The sequence below is a fragment of the Accipiter gentilis genome, chromosome 21 (assembly GCF_929443795.1).
Source record: "Accipiter gentilis chromosome 21, bAccGen1.1, whole genome shotgun sequence".
NCBI classification, from domain to species: Eukaryota; Metazoa; Chordata; class Aves; order Accipitriformes; family Accipitridae; genus Astur; species Astur gentilis.
In genome coordinates, this window is record NC_064900.1 from 25,344,616 (window position 1) to 25,369,707 (window position 25,092).

Genomic DNA, 25,092 nt, shown 5'->3' on the forward strand with positions numbered 1-25,092 from the left:
TCAGAGAGGACCAGTAATAGTTCTCACACTGTGAAATAGCTGTAAATAAAGCTAAATAAATATTTACATAGTTGATCTCTTTCATTTCCACATATTTTTTAGCTCAGGCACCACTCCATTTGTAAAATATGTACTTCAGCATAAAATGTTACTGGATTTTCTTTTTTTTAATAAATTTCAGATGCCATGCTTCTGACAAGGCAAAGCTAGTATTAATTTCTGTAAGGACAAAACAAATGCACCTGTGGAAAACAGCTCAAGTATTTTGGGAATAGAGATTGCTTGAATTCCCAAGCAAATTTACTATTAGAAGATCGTGTTGGTTCACCAGAATTTTGTTCTGTTTAATTTATCCAATTTCTAATTTCTTTTATTTTCTATTAAGAGTTGATAAGAATTGAAATTACAATCAATTGAAGGCTCAATTCTGCTATCACAAAGTCCCTATGGTAGCTGCTGAAAGCTTCATCAATGTAAAGGAGTTCATATGGTACCCATATGTTCTTACCCTTGTAATCAATTACTGTCTATTGTATGATGAAGGAGAGCTTTTTTCCTACTTCTTTGCATCCCTGGTATGCTGACTCACAAATCCACATGTTCACCAAAATACATTCTTCCTCTATGCAGATCTTGACCTTACTCTAAACTTAAATCGATAGCCTCTGCAGTCACACTAGGATTGGGCCCATAACTCCTTCCCTGCTCTGTTGCTGTATGGAAACTGGATTTTAGTGAATCACTCTTCCTTTCTTAGCAGACTCTGTCTTCTGGATTAAGAAAACCTCGTCATTTCAGCTGCTCCTGAAGCTCTTTGTTGAAACGTCCTCTCTTCTGCTGAAATGCCTCCTTCTGTAAAACTTCTTGCTCCTACGTAGACATATATGTCCTTTTCCATCATGAAATGCAGGCCTACTTAATCTCCCAGGAAGAAAAATTTTATGACACAATGAATTCCTTAAATCCATACTAAAAGGGCTGTAAAAATGAGTTCAAATCTTTAGTTACTAATTAGCATAAAACAGACAAAGTTATCTTCATGTGACTTAGCACTAACTTACATTTTATTGTTTCTTTTTTCAGGATAATCCCTGGACTAAAGATCGTGAGAATGAACAGTAATGGGTCTGCTGAAATACATTTCCCTTGAAGTAGGACTCTCAGACACTTCTAATGCCCTGTGTTTTGAATGTCTTTCTTGTGTGCTCTTCTGACCTCTACCTACCCTAAACCAGGACAAGATAGTTATTACATTATTACTGAGCTAAACCTACACTATCTCTCTATTGTCATGGCATAAGTAAGGAAAACTTACCCATTGCTGAAGAGGTTTCACTTGTAATTATTTATCTTAACTGCTTAAACCATACACCTTCGAAAAAGAGGGAGAGAGGGAGGAAAGAGGGAGGGAGGGAGGAAATAAAAAACACTGTAGGCATACTGTGAGATCAGAAAGAAGTACAAGAAATGTTTCCATCCTGTGTTTTAGTTGCATTCAACTAAAGATGCATAAAGTAGGCCTTAAGTCATTCAGGAAACAAAATCCAGTGAGAATGGATATAAAAATTGCAAGTACAGAATAATGTACTATCTAGTATTAGATCACAGTGAAAGGACGAAGCACAGGACTATGATAAAAGCCTTCATAGTTGATGAAATGTCACTGTTTAAGGGAACAAGATTTCTTGTGATCTTTGCCTAGTATCTCACTAACACCACTACTGCAAGCTAAGTTAGGGGTTCAAGATTAGTAGCTTCACAGATCCACTCCTCATTTCAAATAATAATAATAAAAAAAATCACAGCTATCATCAATTAAGAAAACAGAACATTTGTCTGCAAGTTAATCTGCTATAATATCAAATAATATTACAAAAAAGTTTTCTTCCTTTTCAATCCCAAATATATCAAATAGATACTCTTTTGAAGAGTACATTTCTTCTCTTTATTCTGACAGCTCATCTGTGGATTTAAAATAATACAGAAATAAAGCTTTCTTGCAGTTCAGAAATTCTGTCATCTCTGTTTGAAATTATGTAACTGTCTCAGTCAAAAACCCTCTGGAAAATACATACCTAGAGATTTGTGTGTGTGCAGTTTTGGTAAGTAGATCAAATGTGCTCCTCTGTATGTTTCTTAAATCTTCTTTCTTACAGAAGTCACAGCATTGATAGTGCTTTTTTAACTGTGATCTAAAATAACAGCACCTCTCGAAACAGCTCTGTAACCAACAGTCCCTATACACTGAAAAACACAAACTAGCTTGAATTCGGTCAGTTCATGGTTGTTTTTATTATCTGCCCTTTTTTTTTTCCTCCTTTACATTCACCTTAATGCTTCTAAATCATCAACTGATGCTGTGAGGACTAGAAAAAGCTAATGAAACTAATTTAACATTCACCTGATAAAAATCCAGATAAAATTACAATTGTTATTTACCCAGTATTGGATCTTGCTGAAGGTAGTCCTGCTTATTCAGAAAATCAGTCTACTGTTAAAGCAGTCATAATCCAGGAGGAATTTCTGATCCAAAGATATTATTCAATATGCTTTAGGTCATGCTGCAACCTCCTGTATGACTCATGGCCACTACCTTGCTTTCTTAGGTTTGATTTGTGGCTGTGCTCCAAGCCCAGAAAAGGCATCCAAGAATTGAACGTGAGAGGAGACAGTGCATGAAGGCATCAGGCAGGAGAGGAGAATCTGTAGCTGAGACAAGGAATATTCAAGAAGTAGAAATGCACTTTCAGCAGAAGCGTTCAATGTGATGCCAGAGTGTGAACAAAGGCAGCCAGAAAAATCTCCAAGAAAGAGAGAAGCCTGACCATCAGGAGTCTTATTTCAGCAATGGGAAGAGGAAAGAAAACCTGAAAATTCAGAAAGTAAGCCAATGACATAGCCTCAGTTGAAAGAGTAACTGTTTGATTTGTTTAAAACCTGCTGAACTTTCTATATGGAAATTTCACTTATCTAAGTCTATTAAATCCTGTTTTCAACTTAGTTAACCTCAAACTTGTGCCTACATTAGAGCAGGTCAGCAGGTCTTCAGGATGATGAAGACACTATGTATTTGAGTAGCAACTAGCAAAACAAAGTGCCAGCCCTATATAGAATTGTTAGTCATTAAATTCTTGTCCATCATCTTAAGCCCAACACTATACACCTCTGTATCGCAAAGCCTATCTGGTCATGACACATAGTCACTGTTTCAAATGTCAAGACTTCTGTATTTCCTTACTAACAAGAGTGATTGCAAGTTCCTCAATGTGTTTCCCATCCAGATGGTAGCAGTTGCTAAGGTTTTATTATACACTTTCTCATTCATATTATGTGCAGCACGGTGTTGATTTTGTTACTTTTCCTTTTCTTCCATTACAGTACAGGAGATACTTAGTGATCCAACCAAGACAAACAGTGAAGAATTTTAGAGATTAATTATCTCACTGAAGGATAGTATGAATTCCTTAACAAGTCCGTCCTCCCCCCGCTCGTCTCCCTGAAAAATATAATAGAAACTTTTAATCACCCAGGCGGAGTAAAGCAAAGAGGAAAAGCTTTACTGAAAGCATCTAGATAACGTCTATTATTCTATGAGAATAAGGCTTGTGAAATAGGCACCAGATATTTATACCCAAAGTACTCATCTTAATAGAAAGTAGGTCATAGCTAACATAAGTGAATGCTTCAGAATAATCATTTTAAGAGAGTGTGACAGTCTAAGAAATTAAAATATATCAATTCTAAGCAGTTATAAAAATCTACTTGTGACCAAAAGTGTTCCAATAAGCTGCTTGTACCTAATATTTTATTTAAAGGTTAATGTTCTCAGTATCTACCATAATCTAGTTTTCTAAGAATAAAACAGATCTCCATATAGAACAGTTGGAGGCAGATTTGTTTTTCGTGACTGTCAATAGATAACCTAAGTATGCAGTCTTTTCCTGGGCATGGACAAGAGGGGAGCTCTTGTTATTTCTACTTTCAAAAGCTTGTCTAAAGCTATGTTCTTTTACAAAGGATTATAGAATGAGTATGAACAGGAACATTCTCAGAAGTATAATTTTTAAAGAGTAGGGTTGCTAATTTAAAGTCTGAAGGCTGAATAAACTGAGCAAAAGCTAAATGAACATCTTACAAAAATGAATCAATTTAGTCTCTCTGACCTTTATTCCTAAATTTAAGTAGTTTCAGGCCACATTTGTAACAATGGTAAAGCAATATTTTTATTGTTTTAGGTTTTAATATTGAGCATTCTTGAAAAGAAATAACCAAGATTCCTAGGCAAATACTAAAAAAATTATTAAGGCAACATTACTCCTCATTTTTCACGTAGATATTTCTATCCTGTTTCCATATGTTCAGAATAATTCTATTAGCATAAAGATTTATCAGAGAAACAATTGGCTGTTACAATTATTGGAAACAAACAGAAGTCAGTCAAAGGCTTGCCCCGTGTTCACCAGAACTCAAGAGTGCATGAATATGGTGTTGAAGCTGTATTTGTTATGCCTGCTTAATGAGCACTTGTAGAGTCTCTTCATTTTACAGTTTTCACACAGAAATATCAGTTTGACAACCCTTTAGCAGCTTTTGCAAACTACACCCAGCATGTTTGTCATATCTTCTCTTAAACATGACTGGGATATAATTCACTATTATCTTGTTGACAAGGTTATGATTTGTTTCACGCTTCACTGTTCATTAAAATAATATGTACCTGTGCTCTGGTTTTGTACCACTTCAAAGCTCAGCTACCAACAAATTCATGGTCAATTAGTTTAACTGGATGAATAACAGTTGGAAAACTACATAGGTTTCTCAACTTTTTGTGTTTACATAAAATTAGAACCTCATAAATCAATTACGATACAGTGAATTAGTTGTAGTCCTCCATTTCTTTCACTTAGTGGAAAAAGAGGTGGTGATATCTTTTAACTTGGATGCAAAAAAAAATCTTTCAAATAATTTCTTTCTGTGGGCTGGTAAATGCTGAAGAAACTAAAAAATTAAATCTCCTAATGAGATTTCAATTTAGTACATATTTCTCTGGGACTTGCATAAGCAAAGAGCTGAAGATTCTTTACTTTGTAAAGCCTATACTCACAAGACTTATCCCTCATGCTTATGTTTTTGGCCTTTCCCTCCATGGATGTAGCCCTTTTTCTAGTAAAAAAAATATAAAAGATATTAAAATTGAGAAGAACATCTAATTTCTTATTTCTTAGAGATACAACCTTCTGAAATATTGACCAGAAAAATAGTCCTGTATGTCACCCATCTTTACTTGTGTCTTTCAGCTAACTTGAATGTTTCACACAGAACAAGTGTAATGTTTGTTAGTATGCACAGGTGGAGTTAGTGTTAATTTGCCTCATATTTCAGAGCAAGTATACTTCTGCAATTGGGAATGGTTGCACATATAAACAAATACTGTACTCAGGGGGGCCTTAGCATCCAAGACATCTGTTGAGCAACAGATACACATAAACACTGATCAGTTAAGAGAATCTTAAGTCACACAGAGGGCAACACATGATCCAGAAAGTAAAACACCTGGTTAACAAAACAAATTAAGCCAAACTCATCCCTTTTTTTTTTTTTTTTTAATTTAACAATGCACTTTCTCAAGCTAATGTTTGGCCAGGTTGAAACATGTATCTTTAAAAAATACACCATAGTCACCTGTGTTCTTACATTATGACTCTTTAGGTAGCTCCTTCTGCAAAAACTGTAGTTTCTGGAATAAATTTCAGAAAAGGTTAACACAGAGGGATCCATCCGGACATCTTTATTCGAGTGAAAACTGGTAAGTGGTGGTTCTTTTCCTTTAAGCCCTGTTCTACACAATCCACATTTATTGTTCTAAATCTTAACAGTCTTCAAAAGACCTTGTTTCTTCAAATTTTTTACATTCATATATGGAAACTAGGCTTAGTTGTTGGGTTGCTGACACAGACCAATACAAACATAGAAAACAAAAACTAAAACAAACATACCAACTCTCCCCAAATCACAGCCATAACATTTTAGTTGAATTTCAAATATGCCAAAGTAGTTTTGACAAGATTTTAGAGAATAAGACACAATGCATTTAGTAGACCCTTTACTAGTAACATTTCATAGTTTTTTCTACCTATGTTCCTGAAGGAATTTCAATATCCTCTGTAAACTCCCATTACCTATGCACAGAAAGCACTACGAACCCAGATTCCTCAGAAGACCTTGTGCTTTAATTTTTCAGCTGGTGCCTAAAGCAAGACAGCAGAGACAAGCCAAGCATTTAAAAGTTTGATTGTTTTTGTTTGTTTGTTTTTTACTATATTCATGATTTAAGTTAAATGAAAAGAGGGAAAAATAGGGCAGAAATACCATCTAAGAAACTTTGACTAGAACTGTGTTCCAAATTAATTCAAAATTAAACTGCTTGATGTTACACCACAGCAGAGTTTGGGCAATTTGAATGTCTGTTGTTCATGAGTCATTTTTCTACGATACAGGCAGTATCATAGGATGCCTTGCTATATCACATGATTTGGCAAAGAGAACAGTCACCTTACAAAATAAATAAGGTGGATATATATAGCTTGGACCCTAAGAGAAAACACTGCTATCCCGTGAATATTTTCCATGAGTCATGGTGGCCAGGATGTTAATTAAAGCCAAACTATTATTGAAGTGAAAGATGTTTAGGTATTTCACTAGACCAGTCCAGGTTGTAGAAAAACTCTCATTTTCCTCATATAGATATCATGGAAGCAACACTTCTTTCATGGGAAAAACAATGTACTTTAGAGGACATTAGAGTGTGCCTGAAAAAGGATTACAGGGCTAGAAAAAGAGTGAAGTATAGTGTTAATAAAACAGATTTTTTTTTTTTTTTTTTTTTTTTTTTTAAGAAGACACTTCAGAAGAATCACAAGACAACAAGACTCCCTAAGGAAAGACCAGGATTCAAAATGTAAAATTTAATGATGGGAATGCTTGTTACTTATTTATTAGACTTGTAAAGAATTGTGTCATATATCAATTTGTACGCACATTTAAGAAGACCTGATTTTAAAATAATCTTTTAGAAAAAATCATTGCATTTACCATCTTCTGTGCTTGCAAGCTGGCAACGACAATTTGGGGATGACTGCACATGCTCTTAAGACTGGGAGCTTTGGAAAGTGTAACACAAGGGTTATTGGAGTTATCACCTTGCTAACTTCTTTCCACTGTCTTAGGTATGTCCTACTACAAGATTCAGTGAGGAATTCAGTCGCAGAGAAGTGTTGCAAAATTCCATGCGGGGACAGACAACAGGACACCAATATGATGATCAAAGTCACCAGTTTATTGAGCATAGCTGATCATTCTTATACAATTCTCTAAGTTCCTTAAAAGCTTTGATTGGTTGCTGCATGCAAGCATATAGTGTCCACGGGCACAAGCATAAATATGATTGGTTATATCAACACTATACACGCATATAAACATAAGATATAATTATACTAACTCTGTACACATGCATGAACATAGGACATAATTGGCTATATCAACTAAAACATGCGAAACTTGTCTCAGTTTAATTGGTCAAGATAAACTGCCGAATTGAGGTTCTTTGTGCCAAGTTCCCTTTATCATGGAATGCGCACCTGTGTTTTCCTAATTGGGATCTTTCTTTTTTTGTCTTCTTGTTTATTCTGTTCAAGGCCTTCTAAAGGCATCTGGAATGCTTTTGTGACTGTGAGCTACTTTCAGGCCCAGTCCCTAAGTTCCATATAATTGACTCCTACAGAGAAGGAAGAGATAAACAAAACCAAAACTTAAACTTTAGATATACAGAAATTGTGGTCTAACTGTATCTTGGTCTCTTAAACAAATGTCCTGATAGTTTTTCTCTGATAGTCTCTGGAAAGAGAGTCAACTGTTCTTCAGCCAAATGTCTCTAATCATAGTCAATTATTAGCACAAGTTATGAACAGCCATTATTTTTGTAGCACTTATGTATGACCTGAATATCAACTAAAGCTAAAAAAGCTTTAAAAAAAGGCATGTCTTTTAGGTTGCATCTAATTCAGAGACAGAGAATGTGTAATAGCCATAAAATGTCTTCCTAAAAAAAAATCTAAAACCTTGAAGTAAGGTTTTAGGAGGAAGGAAGGAAAGGAAACATTCTTTCAGTAGCATGGATTTCTGGGGGCAGGAAGTAAAGCTTCTTAAATATTTCAGGGTGATTCTTCAAGGGAAATATCTCATACTTCTGTGATCTTCAGGGAAAGCACAAACAATGAACTTAAGGGAAAAAAAAAAAAATGAAAAAAAAATAAGGGCTGGTTTGTCAGTGACAAAAAAGCAAACGTTGGGTGTTTATAAACCTAGCCCAAAGAGACCTTTGAACTTGGGTAGGACATCTGGCAACTTAAATATGAATTTAGAGCTTAAATTTAATCCTACCAGATTTGATTGGCTTGCTGGCTTCAGACAAAAAAGTTTGATTTTCCCATGCCCATAGAAGCTGCTGGGTGCAAGCTAGGACACCCTGCCAGCTATGACTATCAAAATTCCAGGTCCTGCCCTCTCAGATAGATTACACTAAGAAAATCCAGTTTTGGCAATGTTGAAGATCTAAGAGGGATAAGATTTTCAGGTAGCTTGACTGACAGCATCTCCTGCAGTGTTAGAGGGAAGCAGTGGGCTCCTGCAGAGTCTCACACAAACTGCAGATGTTTTTTGTACTCCTCAGTGTCATTTCTTATGCACCTGAATCATAGCTGTCACTGCTACCTCGTCTACTGTTCTCACTCGATACTGAGCCCCTCAGCTTTTACTCTGTCTCTGCCATGAAAGGTGATGGATCATCCCCTATCTCACATCCCCTATGAGGAGACTCACTTGTGTCATTTGAGGAGAGATGACAACTGACACGAGGAGAAAGGGTGGTGAAAGGGGATCTTTGCTGAATGAATAGCCAAAGAGCAAGACAACTGGATTTCTGGAGACATGCAGTGCTATATGGCACTATGCTGGGTATTATAGTCCTATGCATTATAATACAAGTAAACAGTACTTCTGTACTTACAGAAAGTCAGTATTTGGCTCAACACTGCACAAGAACCATTATGAAGAAAATTAAGGCAGAGTGCTTGCAGTCTTACAAATACGACTGCAAGTCCCTACAACAACTGTGGTGGGCAGATAACATCATTCCCAAAGTCATTATTTGTTACATCTCTATTTTTTGCTTAGTTCCTCTGAATGCGAGTCACCAACATGTGTTTGTAGTGTTAAGACAACAGCTATCATTTTTTCCTGAGATATATTGTTTATGAAATATCGTAACTTGTGGGAGGGAGTTATCTGACCTAGAGACATTGGGCAGCAATATGCATAACTAAGGCAGGGAGACTCAGCCAGCCCTAAGAACAAAAGAAAATCTCTCACTTCCCTTTTATATTTGTTAGTGTTAAATGAACCAGAATTCTGAAGACTAAAAAGCCAATCTGAGCTTTGAAATATCTTTTTCGTACTTTTCTATTCTCATACATCTCTTATGATAAGTATTCCGTAAGTCTGTCCTAAAGACCAGTATTTCTTTTCACATTTGTCCTCTAAAGAAAGTATACAATGTATTTTGATGAAAACACATTTTTTCATAAGACTGATGGAATGACCCAGAAAAAAAAAAAAAAGCTGATATACTCACCAGGTATCTCAAGAGTATAAATGAGGGTATACAGACAGAACAGAGACAGTGTATCAGGCTTTGCTCTCTAGGGAGGATGTCTGTAAGACACTCAATATGAGGGCAGCAGCAACTGTTGAGATTCTGCAGTAACACCTGGTGACAGAGATAAGCTTCAGGACACTACTGACAATACATTTTGTTTCTTTTTGTACCTCAGTTTACAAAATGCTTAATCAAATGTTTATTCTCAGAGAATAAAGTAGACTTACCCTTTGTTTTAGAAGTCATGTAATTATCCTGGTCCCAGAGTGATCTGGGAAAGACTGTTGATGCTGTTCCTACAAGACCAATGGATGATGAGTTATAATGGCTATTACTGAAAATAGGATTCAGAGCTGGAGTACATGATTTCCATCAAGCTGCCAGAACTGGTTTAAAGACAGATACCACAACACTGGAATGAAATCGCCTTTGGCAGGCACAAGCTTTTTGGCATCACAAGAGATATGATGGGGATGATGAGAGAAACAATATTCAAATACTTTGAAAATTGATGAAAAGAGGAAAAAAATAATCTTTTATCCAAGTCTGTAGAAGGTAGGACAAGAAGTTCTGGCTGTGAAAGTATCAAGGGAGATTTAGGTTGAATGTTACCTTGAAAGGAAAACTTTCAAACTGATGATACCAAATGCATCCATTACTAGTATAAGGTAGACTTTTCATTGCTGGGAGATCTCTAAAAACAGGCTGAATGACAGAGCTGCAGGTCGTGCTGCCATGCTAAATATTGCATAATCATAAGATTTTATGGACATTTTGTCTGCACATGCAATATCATTTTAATAATTATTTATATTGTAAGCTGTACATTCCTTCTTTTCCTACAAAGTGTAAGTTTTACATAACCAAATTCTTCAAAGAGCAATACCACTATATTACATTATTATTATTTGAAGATGACAACTAGATGATGTCACTTAATGATGAGCTTTGTAAAAGTTAATAACAGATACAGCACATTTGACCAGTATCCCAACTCCAAAGAGCTTACTACCCAATAAGGAATGTCACACAAGTTTAAAATGTTTTCATTTCATACAAAAATATAAAAAGTAAACAGAAAGTAATTTTGAAATTAAATCCTGCTCTGGTACTTCCATAGAACAGCAATTGACTTGCATCATCTGGCTTTAAAAAACAGCGCTTTTTGTGCTAAATTTTTCCATACTGATCATGAACTTTTATGCATTTGAAAATTTTTGCCCAAAAATTTACTATATGCTGTTTCTAAACAGTTATAAAATTTCATTTAAAGGATATCATCTATGATTATCATAGTGCCTCAAAACATACACAGAGGCAGAAAATGTTCAGTATCAATGCTGGGATGATACAGCAGTTAAAAAAAGTAATTCTTTTCCTCATTTTTTCACAGTTTATATCAGCAGTTCTACACTTTTCAATGGTTACCTAACCGTTAGGGGAAAAAATAAAAAGAAACCCATGCTATCTTATATCCCTTTTTGGTCACTGTGTGTCAGGAGAGATACAGAAATAACATACAAACCAGCAGAAGTACTTGCGTGATTGAACCTATACTAAATTCATTTTAACTAATGACTCACCTCCATCATGCCTAAGAATTCATGTGACTGTCAGCAAAAGCATAGCTAAATTAGATCAAACTTGCCCGTGAAAGTGGGTAGAGGGAACAACTTCCTGATTATCATGCTTGAAGAAACCTGGCTGTGACTACACAGAGGTGTACAGCAGGAGGGTAATGAACCAGATCTAGATATCAACTCTGTTGAGCACAGGAGGGAAGATAGAAGGCTGCATATTAGGATTATACGTAGTAAATGTATTTTCAATTTTGATAGAATACTTTGCACCACTTCTGCCAATTCTTATTTATAAATAGCTTTATTTCTTACAACTAATATTTAAAAATATATATAAGTGTATATTTTTAATAAAACAGTGTAATTCCCATATAGAACAAATTTGTCACAACTTCAGCTTTTCTAGTGACTAATGAATAATCATGAGCTAAGGCATTTATTGTAGAAAAGCATACAATCCTAGTTTAAAGACTAGAAGTGACCACCATGTCCCTACAAATTCTCCCAGTTGTTCCTTATCTTCACTGTTAATAATGTATATCCGTTTTCCAGTCTTAATTTATATAGGCTTGAATTTCAGCCGCTGAACTTGAACTTCTTTAGTCTGGTTAATTCAAGTGTCCTGTTCTATTGGAAATCTTTTCAATTACTGATGTCTGTACTAAATTACCTTTTTAACCTTCTTTTGGATAAACTAACAGAACAGTAAATGTTAAGAACATACATAGATTGACCAGATGTCATGAGGGAGATATAACACCACCTTCACGTCTCTTATTAGCTCTACTCTGTATAATGTAAATTTTCCTAATCAGATTAAGTGGTCCAGAATTGTATAGTCCTCCCATTCAGACATTACCTAAATGCATGCAGCTCAGAATAATTTAACGTATCTAATGCATTTCATCTAAAATGCTGTGTAATTTAAATAGTTTTTTTCAGTGTCTCTGAAGTTCTGTTGTCTTCAGAAGATTTTGAAATTAAACCAACTTAAACCCAAGATTATCTCATTTAGTGTCATTTCATCTACAATGTTATCTGGTAATCAATTTTCCCCTTGATTGATGACCAGTAAGCTACCATAGAAAGACAAATTAAAATCAGCAATACAATTATCATAATATACATAGAGGGTGTTTTTTAACTGTAGATTGTAATTCTGGGATGTGCTCCATCCTGCTTATGACAGTTTGATATCCAAACTCCTGTATGACCACTTCTTAAAGCACAGCATTGATTTATTTTGTGTTTTCTCTGATTGATTCAACAGTTCTCCAGAAGGAGAATGTTATGTTATCAGATAAAATTAAGTAATAAACATTGTTGAACTGGGGTAGGGACATGCATCTTTATCTTAAGAAACAAGTAATGACTTGCCTTTTCCTCACTCTCCATGGTCAGTTTTCTTGGTTCTATGGGAGCTGCAAATATTCTGAGAAACAAAGAGAGTTTATCATCTACCCAGAAGTACTTGGAAATCACAACCCTGAGGAACCCAAGTGCACTGGTAATTAATCTTGTGGTTGAAATGTGTCTGAATCATGGATAAGTAAATTATATTTAAAGTGCTGTTAGTAGATATGGGTAGAATGGTTAAAAAGCATGTAGGTACTACTACTGATGATCTTTAAATGAGAAGTTCCTAGAGTAAATAACATAGGTGCTGAGTACAGGAAATACACATATGTGTATTTCAGCTTACTGGAAAAAGTTAAATCCCTCTGTTCAATTAGAAACATACTGTGGTTTTCATATGACAAGTTTTTCTTATGTATCTTTTATTTGTTTTACTCCACAATCCTTCCTTAGTTATATTTTGTTAGAGGGGAGAGCATAGAAGGACAGTTATTATTCATTATTATATGAACCTCGTGAAGTTCAACAAGGCCAAGTGCAAGGTCCCGCACATGGGTCGGGGCAATCCCAAGCACAAATACAGGCTGGACAGAGAATGGATTGAGAGCAGCCCTGAGGATAAGGACTTGGGGGTGTTGGTTGACGAGAAGTTCAACACGACCTGGCAATGTACGCTTGCAACCCAGAAAGCCAGCTGTGTTCTGGGCTGCATCAAAAGAAATGTAACCAGCAGGTCGAGGGAGGTGATTCTCCCCCTCTACTCCATTCTCATGAGACCCCACCTGGAGTCCTGTGTTCAGCTCTGGGGCCCTCAACATAAGAAGGACATGGACCTGCTCAAGTGAGCAAGTCCAGAGGAGGGCCACGAAGATGATCAGAGGGCTGGAGCCCCTCTCCTCCCAGGCTGAGAAAGTTGGGGTTGTTCAGCCTGGAGAAGAGAAGACTCCAGGGACACCTTATAGCAGCCTTCCAGTACCCAAAGGGTGCCTACAAGAAAGCCAGAAAGGGGCTTTTTACAAGGGCATGAAGTGATAGGACAAGGGGTAATGGCTTTAAACTGAAAGAGGGTAGATTTAGATTAGAGGTAAGGAAGAAACTCTTTACTGTGAGGGTAGTGAAGCACTGGAACAGGTTGTCTAGAGAAGTTGTGGATGCCCCGTCCCTGGCAGTGTTCAAGGCCAGGCTGGATGGGGCTTTGAGCAACCTGGTCTAGTGGAAGGTGTCCTGCCCATGGCAGGGGGTTTGGAACTAGATGATCTTTAAGGTCCTTTCCAACCCAAACCATTCTATGATTCTATATGATTAATAACAACAGTTAACTGGGGGGGAGCAGTGGAGGGGAGAAAAAAAAGTGGGGCAGTGGTTGATTGCCAGTCCCTAACCAGAAGTTAGCTGGTCTGCACTGGAGTCTTGAAAAGCTTTGTCGAGAGATAGTGCATCATGAATTATTCATTTTATCAGCTCTATTAATTCCATCACAATGATAACACATCTCTAGGGGCTGAGACTCAATTCTCCTTCTATCTACTAGCATCACAAGGAAATCTAAGGGAGAGACTGAAAATGGCCCTACCATTCATCACATTTTGTTTGGCACATTCAGAAGAGCACATTATTTATATGTGAAGATTAAATATGCATTTATTTTTCACAGGCAAGGATAAAATGATTAATATGACTTCTGAAAACCAAAAAGAACTTACAAGGGAAACAACCAATCCAGAATTGTGAAATCACAATCAACTTTTCAGTCATATAGAAAAATGATAGAATAATGGGTAATTTCACTGCATAAATGAAGAGTTGTTGGTGGCTTTGCATCACAGAGCCTCTTTGGATGAAAGGGTGATAATGAATTAAGACGTTATATCAGATAAGAAGCCTCAAGAAATATAGCCACATAGGTGTTGCTACATCAGTAATGAAATACTTCCTTTTTATCCAAGTGTATTTAAACAAAAAAAAATTCATATTCAACAGCACCTGCAGTTTGCAAGGCAGGAAGACACCTATCTCAGTGATCTGAAAAAAAGCTGGTATCATAACAAGTAAGGATGAGTCATCACTTGTACAAATAGTCCTAAAAGAAGTAACTGTTTACTAAAATGCCTGTGGAGAACAGACAGCATGCAACAAGAGAAAATGACGTGGATGAGTCTGGAGGTAAGAAGTATCAGTTAAGGTGTGGATATTTTCAGGATTTGAAAGAGTGTGTTTTATAATTCAGCTGTATTTCTGTTGAGCTATCAGTTATGGAAAAACAGGCCAATGAAGTGAACTTTTGGAGAATGGAGGCAGCCACAGGCAAGAACCTGGAAGAAGGTATGAAGAAGCAGTGAGAGAAACAGCTAAGTATGAAGGTACTGCTGAAGGATGACCAGCTCAGGACTGCCATTCTCCATGCAGCAGAGGGCTGAACAATAAGGAAAGAAAGATGACATGGTGTGAGCTGCATGGCAGTGTCCTCCACCACAGATTTCATGTTTAGGTCACTGGGAGACGCTTCATTCCTCCCACATGGAGTGCTATGGGTGAATACTGCCACTCATGCCACACCAGTGCCAATTCCATACCACTTTTGGGCACTCTGGGCAGATGTACCCGGTTAAACAAAACAGGTCACTGATAATTAAGTATATTTGTGGTTTATATTTGACTGATACTGTTTCTCTGGCCATCTCCATATAAAACAAGTCCCCTTTCACGAGCTAAAACTAACAATACAGTCCTCAGGTACAAGTTGGAATAGTAACAGCATGTTTTAAAACTTATGAAATATTACATTTTGCTTATTTTCTTTAAGCCCCGCTTTAAGTTTAGTACAAGAACAGGAGTTTAAGAATATAAATTTAACACATTGATTTAAGGATAAATACTTTGCAGAAAAAAAAGCACTGTATGGGGTGCAGGTGCCCAGGCTCTGGCAGGGGGGCTGCAGGGCGACCTCTGTGAGGAAATGCCAGGGCTGCCCTGAGCCAGACACAGCCGGTTCCAGCCGGCTCCAACCGACCCACTGCAGGGCACGGCTCAGCCGTGCGCTTAGGCAAGCTGGCAGCTTGGTGATTGAGTCCTCCCTTTGCTCATTCCACAAGGCTTAGCATGCTGATGGAAAGGGACTGTTATTTCAGCACTGGGGCTCTACCACTCATGACCAAAGAAAAGGAAATTTAGATGCTGAAATATAATCACCAAAATTCAGGACTTCAGGAGAGTTATGAGAAGCTGGCAATGCTAAGAATCTAAATTTGGAGCTCAAACACCTAAAGAGTGCCTAAATTCTACCTAAGGCACTGGAGAACAATGGCAGCCATGCAAAATGTAGTAATAAGGGGCAGACTTCTCTCACTTATATTAAGGAAGGTTTTGCAGTGCTACCTTAATTTATCCTCTAAAGTGTCAATTCCCTAAAGTGCCAATATCTTGCTTGCCCTCTTGGGCAGTATTCTTTTAAGTGGAAATCTCTCAGAACAGACCTCTCTGAAGTCCCTTTGCGAATCTGAACCACAGATATCTTCTGCAAATTTGGCACAATTCATCCTAGAGATATTGGCCAGATAAAGACAATGTTATGGAGTTTTTCTCCCAGCATAGCTGCACTCCCATAGCAATAACATAAAGAGAGGAGGGAAAAGTGAAGTGAAGATTTCTGTGGGCTATCATTGTAATATGGAGAACACTACTTCTGCAGAAAAATCTTTCCTGCCTCTTAGATCCTTATATATTTCTATCTTCAGTTAGATGAGCTGCGTAATTCAAAAATATGGCTGTACATACACTTAATTCTCAAAACTGCTGAGAATTATAAGCGTAAAGAGCACAGAACCATAGTCATAAAATCAAAGGAAAATGAAGCGTTTCCTAGACCTAGTAACTTGTCTAAATATAATTCATTCAGTATAGTTCATCAACTTTAACTATATCTACTTGTTCACATTATGAAGGTCAAATACAAGAATGGATTTGAACTCCAGGCATTTATATATTTCTAGCTGCCAATCCCATATATCAATGGCTCATATAGTGAACAAAAATAAACACTTCACTAACTTGATAGTCCGTGGAAGAGACAGGCTGGAAAAGATGCAAATAATTAGTGACACACCATATAAGAGAGACCAGGAAGAAGGTCAAGAAACCACACAATGAGAAAGACTCAGACATACATTTAACACAAAAGCTCTTTCTAGGTTATCACGGTTGCATTGTTTTATTAGTGTTGTTAAGGGGAGAAGTAATATGACTTGATAAAGCAAAGCATAGGGGCATATTTTTTTTTCACTGCCTGAGAATTCATCTTGAAGGTTTAAATGCAGAAAGTCAGGGAGGTGGGTTTTTTTGCGTATTCTTCAAACATCAGACAACTCAGCATAGAACCAATGTACAGTAGTACAGAGATCAGACATTTTAGGGTAGTCCTGGCGCATGATCCTTGTCATTTGTTGTACTGGCAATTTGGTAGAATAGTCAATAGAACATTTCTTTTTAATGGCACTGCTAGGTTCTGAAATTATGCTCAGCAGGTTGGATGATCCTGCAGAGATTTCAAACACAAAATTGAGAATTGTGCAATAAAGCATGTTACTTTAATCCCTGTATTAAGGACTGACAGTCTTTTCAGATAAACTAAGAACCATTGACGACTTTCTCTCAGCTAAATGTATGCGGCCAACATAAGCCTGTTTGGTAGGTTTAGCAAAATTTGGCTTGGAGGCCATCAGCAAATATAGCAGATATAACTCAAGCTTTAGCATAATGTGCTTGTGGTCCAAAAGTAACTGAGGAAAAGGCTCATTCAGCAAGTTATGACCTTGACCTTGTTGATGTTTTTGTACATGCTTAACTCATGTATATGGATAATCCTCCAGACCACAACAGCATTATTCATAAAGTTCGCAAGTATCTGAATAAAGGATTCAGTCCTTCCTTTAGTAGTAATGATTATTTGATTATATTATGGTGTTTGCTGTTTATTAAAACTTTTAGAAATATATTTTTTAAATATAAGTAAAGGAAACCTACTAAGAATTTGATTCCCTGATTAAAATTTTGTTACTTTCATATAACTGATGTGTTAGAGTTAATGGGGTAACAAAAACATTCATCCTCATAAAACATTCATGGATTGGGTTTGAAATATTTGTAAAATATATGGTAGGGGGTTTTGACTATCAATTACTAGATATTTCATCATCAAGTTCAGTTGTCAGTGAAGTTAGGCTGTCTTTTTCATGGTATTGCAAAGTTAATGGCTGATGTAACTCTGGTGATGCTGCAATGTAGATAAAGAGCAACATTAAATCAGCAGAATAAGTTATTTGAATAATACTATGGAAATTATTTTGGATATAGTGTACAAGTGTGTATGATGGACATTTTAGGGCCACAAATGATACATTGTAGGTTGTTGTTTGTTTGATTGTTTTATGAGGAAGAACTATTATCTTCTTTATGAGGATTCTGACGTACAATATTTCTTTTTGTTCTTGCCAAGGCAGAGAAGTGGTAAAGATGATAATAATTGCTACAATTTGTTTTAGAAGCATGTACGCTTAACATCTTTACAAACTTGCTTCTTAACATACTTTACAAACTTACTTCATGACAAAATATGTTATGCTTGTGACTAATTCCTGAAAAGCAATTATACACTATTCCTCATCAAATCATCAGTGAGACTAAAGAGATAGACTAATGTGACAGTCTGACAAATTCATGTCTCAAACATGCATTAAAGAGCTTTGCTGGAGAAAACGGCCTCTGTAAAAATGCTGGAGTTTTGTGAACAGGACAATGTGGCCGGTGGAGAGGGCCCCACGGAGGGTGGGAATGCACTTCTCCAAAGCCCCAATTCCTTAAGTGACCAGGAGAAGGAACACAATTTATGCCTTCCTGGAAGAAGAAGGCCCCATGGAAGTTGGGACTGTGCTTCTATCTTAAGCGGTCATGCCAGCAGGAAAAGAGGGGCAACTCCACAATGACACCCCCTCTGCCCCCCCCAAAGCTCACTGACCAATTCCAGTGAACCCCAGGTGTGGGAACTGCACATGTTGAGACCATCAACTAACACACTATAAAAGAAGAGAGAACGAGTCCTCAGTGCGCACCCTCCGGAACTGGATGTCTACGCTGGCTGGACCAAGGCTGGACCCAGGACTGGTGAAACCCTTCTCTTCTCTCTTTCTTTCATTCTTTCTCTCATTCTCTCTCTCCCTCTTTTCCTTCTCTCTTTTCCACAGTCCCTACACCTCATCCTCTTAAACATAAACGGTTGACCAAGTCTGAGACTAGGAGTGGATCTAGCCACCCCTGAGCTCCTCTTTGAGAAAGAGTCCAGAAAGGGGGTCTGCTCTGAACCTCGTGACTCAACAGGAGGCCTCTCCTTCTGACACAGTTTCATGTTCCTTTTTCCATTTCATTTTTCTATACTTTCCTCCTCTTCTCCAACAGTGGCTTAATGACATGTTGCAAGATTCATATTAATAAGTTCATGTGTACTTGGACAAAGTTAGCTAGGTTGAATAAATGTTGATTATTGTTTGAACTCCCCTGGTGTCATTTCACCTTAATTCTGACAAAGGAAATTGATGAACCTGAGTCGCTCCAACTTTGGGGTGCGACAACTAATTAATGAAGATAGACTAATCTCATTGAAAGATGGGAATTTCATAGTCAGATTTGTTAAAAAAAAAAAAATTTGAGGAATTTTTCATGCAAATGAATGAGGGTTTTTTCATATTCTGTAATGATGCAGAGTAATAAAGTAACGGTAACATTACAGAGTATCATTACAGAATGATCCTGAGGAGTACAGAAGCTGCTGTGTTGTACAATACCCTAAAGCTCATGCTATTTCTATGCCCTTATTACTTCTACAGCCTTTAAAAAGAATGATATAACTAACTCTGGTTTAGCAGCATTTTATAATTTGCTCTGCACAAAACAGTGTTCTTCACACTCTGGCATCTTTCACCAGGCTCTAGAATGCAGGGCCAGCACAAGGGCAGCTTGCTGAAGGAAAGCAGTGCCTTACAGGTAGTGCTTGCCAGTAGCTTTCTGACAAAACTAATTCTGTAGATGCAAATTAGGCCTGCTGAACTTTCACCAATAGATGTCATGCTGTTTTCCTCAGCAGTGGCTGAAGAGGCATATAATCTCATTTTAAGTGTAATCATACAAAACCTGCACCTGAGAGGGTCTTTTAGGCTGCCTTTGTAGTCAGTGGGAGAAAAACAGTCACTTCCATAGTTCCATTAATCTCATCCTAAAACATTTAACACAAGACAGATGAACTGCATGCAAAACACAGCTAACTCTCTCTATTGACAATGTAAGAATCTAGGTGATCAATCCATAATGGCATTGTGGACATCCTGAGAGACTGAATTGTTATCTTGAGCTATTTGTCTCAAAGACTGTTTGTTGTGACAGACTGGACTATCATCTCAAGCCATTCATCTCAAGGATTGTTTGCTGTGACTTATCCCAGAGATGGCTTGTTTAAGCAGGACACTCCTCTGTCCAAAAGGACGATTACCAGGCCATTGAGGCCTCCAGGGGAGGAGACAGGCTGGAGCCAATGAAGAATGTGGAGACTACCATTCTCATGGAAACTGTAGTCTTTGAGATAAGATACTGGTTTCTGGTGTTGATCACATGAAGGTGGTGTGATAGATGAAACGTGCAGCACGTGAACAGTGTGTGAACAGTACATAAGTGCATGCATCATCGAACTATGCCTTATAAAAAAATCGTAGAGACAAGCCGTGGTGTGCACCCACCATCAAAGAACTGAAGACTGAGGACCAACAGGATGCCACTGGATCCATGGTGGTGACTATCCTTGCAACTCTATCCTGACTGCTTGCTTGAATTCTGCCTTTTCTTCAATTCTATCCTATCGCTACTATTTTCTACTTTTGATAAAAAAAGCTTTTTTGGGTATATGGTATTTGATCTCGTTTGTGTCTTAAGCTCGCTCTTGGGATCGTATTGAAACCTTCCCCGACATTGGATCAGAACAGATATTTAAAGAAGGACGAGTTAAAACCTAATTTTATGAGCCAATTTTTCCAAGCACAAGAAATCTTCTTATAACTCGAAATTCTATGTCTTTTACTTATCTAGGCCTATTTTCCTATGCAGCAGCTACATGAGTTGTAGGTGTAAAACAAATTTTTTTTCAAATGTTTGTTTCTATAACTTGGTTCCAAAGTATTTTTTTTCCTCTGAAACCTGAAAGTTCTTATTTAATTGGAAGTTTTATTATTTAGATTTTCTTCTATTCAGTTCTGTCCATGTTGGAAATTTGGATCTCACAAATTATAAGAAAAAAATACATGCATTACTTCAAAAGGATCAGAAAACATGATTCTATGCTTTCAAAGCATGTTTTATTTCTATGACAACCAAAATGAAAAGCAACCAAGGGCCTTCTAGACCCATCACATTCTACTCACACCTGAATTTTAGCTTAATTTTTTGAGTTCTGGTTTCCTCGGAGTTTCTGCAAATGTTCCAGGAAGTTCTGACAGTGTCAGACCTCCTCCAGTCCATCCTAGCCAGTCTACCATCTCACAGCAAACCAGATGCAGAGCAAGCCATAACTGCAGCTGAAAAGAACAGAGAAAAGAAGACTAGCTGTCCATGTAAATATGGAAACAGGTTGTCCCAACTTAGCACAGGTATGAGCATAGCCTATTATAGCATAGCCTATAGAGGCTATGCTATAAGAGCATAGCCTCTGCAGTTCCTCCAGAGATCAAAATTAACAGAATGGACTTTGACAAAAGCACCAGACAAAGAGAAATGGAAAAATAGGATAATAAGTAACAGAAAACAGTGAAGGACAACCGGGTACAGAGAAACAAAAAACAGTATTCCATTAAATTGGATTCAAAGGAAGGATGGGAGATAAACAATGAAGTAGGATATATTAAGTGATAAATAATACAAAATAGATCTTAGTGCACACATGTAGAACAATAAACTTAACTGTAGTCAGTAGTGGTTAGGGAAATTAGATCAGGAGAAAATGACAGTATGACCACTTTCCCAGCTGAAAATTGTGGCCACTGTAGTGACATGCCTACCCAAATAACATCAAAGTTTTTACTTATGGCCCTCCATTGATTCCTTGAAAGATCTTTCCCTGAAGACTGTACTTTTAGAAATTATATAACAGGTAACTCTAGTATTTTGCTGACACCAAGATGTTATTCTCAGAAATAACACCTTTTCACGGTGACGCTTCCAGAGTAAGGCAGTGACAGGGCACTCCTCCAGATTTCAATGGTTAATACACACGTGTTAAGAGAACAGTTAGCACATAGGCAGTAACATTAAATCATCTTAACACTGTACTGACTTAGCGCAGTTTTAGCAAAGTAACAAGTTACAAATAACACTTGTATGCATACACCTTTAATTCAGAGTTCAAGAACTACATGAAATGAGTTTTGTGACCCTGATCCAACTGCCAGAAACCAAGTGTACACATCGATAAAACCACAGCCTCAACTGAGACTAATTAGCACACTAGCAGACAACGTCAGTGCGCTTGCCAGGCATTGAATGGTCAAAAAGCTACACGTCTTCTATCTCTCTTCAGAAACGTGCCATGGGATGAGAAATTTTTACCACCGTTCCTCATGTTGAACCTGTTTTTGGTCTAAACAGAAGAATGAGGTCTTCAGGGATATATATTTTTCTGGGAAATTAGATCTTTACAAGTAATTAAAAGTATCTCTTAGTGAGTCCAATTTTAAATGGAGTTATTGTCACAATAAGCAGAATAGTGTATTTTTGCTTCTGAATTCCCACATCACTCTCAGAAGGAAAGACTTGCTTCTTAATATGCACATTTTTATTTTCTTTTTTAATACACATCTAATTATCTAATTATCCTCTATCTTTCAACATTTTATTCAATTTATCTGTAGACTATCCAAAAAAAATACACTAAATGATAGCACTTAATGAAACCTTCGGCCACACTGTTTGCTTATGAAATTGTAAATATTTTCCGGACAAAATTAGCAATAGCAGAAGCCTTTCCAAGCACACAGTTGATAATATTGAACAATTCAAGAAATGCCTTAGGATATAACATCTTATCCACAAATGTACTTATTATTTGCTCCTTCCCAGTACCTCTGTAACAGGATGCTTAAGAGGAATGGTCAGGTGTCAAGTCCTCAAATGTCTTTGGAATGCAAGGTTCTGTAAGGAGGTCAACAAAGACTACTTCTACTCTACCTAATAGTGCAGAGCAGCAGGGCCTTGAGTAGTACTAAGCCTGATCAACCTCACCTGGGACCTCTACCCACACCAGTGGACCTAGGAGCTCTCAGCCTGGGGCCTTCCTTTTCCACCTGAGCTGTGTTGAAGGAGTGCTAGCTTCTGAGCTAGAAGCAAGCTGAGCATGAGCCAGCAGCCTACTCTGCCAGCAATATCCTGGGCTATTATGTACAGAGGTACAGACAGTAGGTTCAGGGAAGTGAGTCTCCCTTTTATTCATTGCTCATTAGATCATACCAAGATACTGTATCCAGTTTGGGTTGCCCAGTACAACAGAGGCATCTAAAAACTGAAGCAAGGTTAGAGGAAGGATGTGAAGTCCATCAATGCTGGAGCACTTGCCATGTGAGGAGAGGTTGAAGGAGCTGAGCTTGTTCATCCCGGAAAAGAGATGGCTGCAGGGATGGGGGGTGGGGGAGGTGTGCATGGGTGGACATGATGAAAAGAGTAGGTATAAATTGAAACAAGATGCTTAAGGCTGGATATAAGAATAAGCTTTTTCCTCACAAGGGCAGTCAAGCATGGGAGTAGGCTGCTTAGTGAAGTTCTGTGGACTCCATCCCTGGAGATTTTCAAGACCAGGCTGGCCCTGCTGGCTCGAGTAGCCCAAAGTCCCTTCCCACCTGAGTGACTTTGTGATGCTATGACTGTAAGGTAGGATTGACTAGGACATTTACTTCAAAAGATCACCACTAGTGTTACAGAGCTAACATCAACAGATTCAGGCTGTTACAGTGGCTATATTGTACTGGTACCACCATAGTACCATTCCTGACTAATTTCTCTTCATTTGGGAAGAGGATTTCTAGCCTTGAGAACAAGCAATCCCAAGAGAGAAACAAACCATATAGATTATCTAATTCCTGACTTTCCATCTGCTAATTGTGTCTTCTTTTACTAAGATAAGCTTCTAGTATGAGTAAATGATGGATGTAGAGAAAAGACCTAGCCTTAGCAGCTAATTCTGCTCTGTTACATCCAAAATTTCAGTATGGGTGAAAGGAAACATCTTTTATTCATACAGCTATAAGTATATTAGTACAATTAATGCCATAATGCTCTAATAGTCCAAATCATGCAAATGAAACAGAAAAGCCTTATTAAAAAAAAATATTAAAACTGTTATTTGAGTGTTTCTATTATCTGCCCATTTTCTGTGGAGTTATGCTCACCTTTTCAAGGTTCCAGTGTGTCCCAAGGCTGACAGTTTCAGTTGTCTTGAAGAAGACTGAGGATGTTTGAGTTCTGAGTATCCTGGAGTCTTCATTGGGAGGAGTATGGTGTTGATGGTAGGATATTTTTCCTCATTAGTCTGGGGTCCCCTTGGCTTTCTTTTAATACATTTTCCCATCCCCACCTGCTCCCTTCCCCTTGCTACCATGGAAGGGGATGAAAGCTGCCTCACAGCCTCCCAATATCCCCAGGGTCCATTTGTCTGGTAGGGACTGCCTGGGGCTGTGTTTTGGGTTTGTGTGGTGGGGGAGGGGGCCACAGGGGTGGCTCCTGTGAGAAGCTCCTAGAAGCTCCCCTGTCTCCAAGTCGAACCCACATCTGGCCCAGGCCAACCCAATCAGTGATGGTGGTAGTGCCTCTGGGACAACAGATTTAAGAAGGGGAACTAGTAGTGAGTAGTGGGATTGGAATGTGAGAGGAACCCCTCTGCAGATACCGAGGTCAGTGAGGAAGGAGGGGGAGGAGATGTGCTGCAGGAGGTGATGCCCCTGCAGCCCATGGTGAGACAGCAGGCCATGCCCCCCTCGCCCATGGAGGGGAGAGGGGGAGCAGATGCCCACCTGCAGCCTGTGGAGGAGGCCACGCCGGAGCAGGTGGATGCCCCCGAAGATGGCTGTGACTCCATGGGAAAGCCCACACTGGAGCAGTCTGTGACTGAAGATCAGCCCATGGAAAGGACCCACGCCAGGGAAGTTTGTGAGGAACTGCAGCCCATGGGAAGGACTCACATTGGAGAAGGTTGTGAATGACTGTCTCCCGTGGGATGGACCCCACACTGGAGCAGAAGACCGTGAGGAGTCCTCCCCCTGAGGAGGAAGGAGAGGTAATGTGTGGCAAACTGACCCCATCCCCTGTTCCCCTGCATCACCAGGGGGAGGAGGTAGAGAGAAACGAGAGTGGATTTGAGCCAGGGAG